This window comes from Dermacentor variabilis, chromosome 1, assembly GCF_050947875.1.
Source record: "Dermacentor variabilis isolate Ectoservices chromosome 1, ASM5094787v1, whole genome shotgun sequence".
Classification (NCBI taxonomy): Eukaryota; Metazoa; Arthropoda; class Arachnida; order Ixodida; family Ixodidae; genus Dermacentor; species Dermacentor variabilis.
The window spans coordinates 193,581,353-193,585,123 of NC_134568.1; positions in this window are offsets into that span (position 1 = coordinate 193,581,353).

The window sequence follows — 3,771 nt, forward strand, 5'->3', positions numbered from 1 at the left end:
ACATTGATATAGAGCGCATTCACAGGTTGGGCCGACCAAACACTAGAAAGTTAAGGCCAGTGATTCTCAAGTTAACGAAGTCGCGTAATAAAGTAAAAATTTTAAGGAAAGGTTATAAACTAAAAAATACTGAATATTCTATTGGCGAAGATTTCTCGCTTAGAGTACGTGAGGTCAGAAGAAAGTTATGGGCAAGTGCAGAAACAAACCGTGAGAAGCGTGATAAGGTTTCTTTGGCTTTTGGTAAACTGTATATCAATAACGTAGCCTATGTGTGGGATGAGAACAAAAATGATAAAGTACTTCTGCAAAAAAAAAGAACGAAAACAACAAACCTAATTGCCCTTTGACGCGCAGTTGCATGCAAATGCAGCACAAAACTTGAGCAGTAGTATCCAAAGCAGCACTTCATCACACTTCTACAATGAAACCGTTAGTCATGTTACTCGTGCTAAGCCAAAGAAAAAGTACCTGAGACTTTTAAATATTAATGCCCGGAGCATTATTAACAAGAAAGATACCCTGGAAATAAAGTTACTTGAACATGACATACACATTTCAGTCCTTACTGAAACTTGGTTGCACAGCGACATAGCAGACGACTTAGTCTTTCCTTCTTTTTATAAAGTTTTTCGCAGAGACAGAAAAACGAGGGGCGGGGGCGTAGCAATCCTTGTTAAATCTTCAATCGAGGCAGTGGTACTCGACTGCTTCCGCGATTTTGAGTGTTTATGCTTAAAAATATCTTGCTGGGGTCATAGGTTCATCCTGATAGCATGCTACAGGCCACCTGATTGCACTCCTGATTACCTAATTAAATTGCGAGAGTGTATGTACTTCTGTCGCAATAAGAAAGTTTTTTTCTGGGTGATTTTAATTTGCCCAGCGTCGACTGGGAGCGACTGCAAGGAACTAGCAAATTCAACAAAAATATGAATATTGTCTTTGATATTATGCTCACTCATGACCTGGTTCAAACTGACAAACAGCCCACTCGCATCCAGGGTTCATCTTGCTCTATATAAGACTTGGCCTTTATAAACCGTGATTTTACTGAACACACTGTCATAGTTGAAGAAGGTTTATCAGACCACTGTCTTGTATATATGTCAATTCCCCTAGCGAAATTTGCTTCTCATAAAACTAGTGGCATACGCTATCTTAGAGATTACGACAGAGCTAACGATGCTTCTGTGATTGCACATATGGAAAATTGCCTGATTGATTTTGCTGAAGAGCATCATAATGTATGTTTGCTATGGAAAAAGTTTGATGATATGTGCAATTATTGTTTGAATACGTTCGTACCAAACAAGCGAAAGAAAGTGCATAAACGTACACCCTGGGTAACGCGAAAAATTATTCATTTGAAACGTAACCTAAAACGGGCTAAAAGGTCTACTCCAAATCCTGTTATCATTAATGGTATCAAAAACGATCTCACACGTGCAATTCACGAGTCTAAGGACTTCTTTTTCACAACAACTTTGCCCAAATTTATGAATAATGAACCAAGAAAATTTTGGGATTACTTGAGCGATGCTGACAGGCACGTGACGCAGGTTTCGGTTGATGGCATCTCTATTACAGATCCACAAGTCATCGCTGAGTATTTTAATACTTACTTTACTGGAGTGTTTTCAAAGGCAAGTACAACCGTGAATCTGCTTCACGGGGCATTTTTAGCATCCCAGGTTGATTTTATTTCATATCATGGTGTAGTCGCAATGCTGTTAAATCTGAAAACAAAATCGACTTGCGGTCCTGATGGTTTGCCCAATATTTTTCTTCGTCGTTATGCCGAAACTATCGCTAAATTTCTTGTGATCTTGTTTCGATGTTCTCTATTAAGTGCGAGGCTACCTGATGAATGGAAGACAGCTCAAGTTATACCCGTCTATAAAAAAGGTGACCGTTTGTTATTAGAAAATTATCGCCCTATATCCTTAACATCTTCTTGTTGTAAATTGTTGGAACACGTTGTAGCAAAACGCATCACTCAATTCCTTGAGGAAAACTCTATACTCTCAAGCTTTCAACACGGATTTAGAAAAAAAATTATCTACTGCAACACAATTGGTCACGGTAGTAAATTCATTTGCAGCATGCATAGATAATTGTGGACAAATTGACGCGATATTCTTAGATTTTAGTAAAGCATTCGACAGAGTTATTCATGATAAATTGCTCAATAAACTCGTAAATATTAACCTTCCCGACATTTTGGTCTCTTGGGTTTCCGATTACTTACATAACCGAACGCAGTTTGTTTCAATTGACGGTTTTGATTCCTTCAGTCTTCCTGTAACATCAGGTGTGCCTCAAGGAAGTGTTCTAGGACCCTTGCTGTTTCTTTTATATATAAATGACATTGTCTCCGTAGTTACTCCTGGAACTCAAATTAGGTTGTTTGCAGATGATGTTGTCTTATTTCGTGAAATCAAAGGTGTAAATGATCAGGTTGAGTTGAATTCTAATCTCATTAATGTATCTAAGTGGTGCACAGATTTTGGTATGACTGTTAACACCGATAAAACTGTTTATCTTTGTGTAACGCTTAAGAAAATTCCTCTAACATATATTTATAACCTGACATTTCTTCCTTTGAAACAGGTTACCAGTTACAAGTACCTAGGAGTGACAATCACTATTAACCTCTCTTGGAATCTGCACATTGATAACATTTGCTCTTCAGCTTTCTGCAAACTTTGTTACTTAAGACATAAACTTCGTAATTCTCCTCCTAATGTCAAACTTCTTAGCTATTTCACATTCATTCGACCTAAGCTTGAATATTGCTCTATTGTTTGGGATCCTTATACTAAGCTTAACATTGGGAAGTTAGAAAGGATTCAGCGAAAAGCTGTCAGGTTTATCTATTCCAAATTCAAGTATACTGACTCTCCTTCTGAGCTCATGAAAGCTAACAACATTGAGCTACTTGAATCGAGAAGAAAAAAATGTCGTTTGAATTTCTGAAACTTACTTCTTAACGGTAAAATGGCTATTGATCAGACGCAGTTTCTTTCCCCTTTGGCCACAAGATCTCGCGACATTACAAAACACACTTTCTAATCCCTTACTTTGCAAGAACAGGCATTTATAAGTTTTCCTTTTTTCCGCGTTCTGTGTCAGACTGGAATAGCCTAACAGAACCTTATGACGCACTATATGATTAGATGTTCATGTCTTTTTGTGTTTTTTCCTCTGGTACTACCATGCTTCTTTTCTTGTTGTTCTCCTTTTGTGTAAAACAGATATTCTGTACATTGTATTGCCCGTCCTGCTTGGACCAGATTGGTCTGCAGTATGTATTAAATAAATATTAAATAAATAAAATAGATATTTCTGAAAGAACAATTTGTACATAAGTGCTGCTAAGATAAACGAATCTCTCCTTTTTCATAAATATTTCTGTCTTTGTTGCATGCAATAAAAAGTAACGAAGATGACCAGTTTCATTTAATGGTGTCCAAATAAAATAACCGTCTACTGCTTGTCAGGTGAAAACAGAGCGCTCGCTTTCTAACGAGCCAGATATTACTGCATACAGTACGCGAGTAACTAATGGTATGAAAGAATCATGCACTACAATAGAATTTCAGATTCAGATGCATATTTTACGACCTAGATTGCGCAGAACTAATCTGTAGATTGACATAGACTCTGCTGTACCTTGGCTGAGCGCTTAAATAGTGAGTGTCCAAGACTTAACAAAGCAGTTGTGTATAAATTTCCTTACCAGTTCCCACTAATTGCCTCGTTATCCCC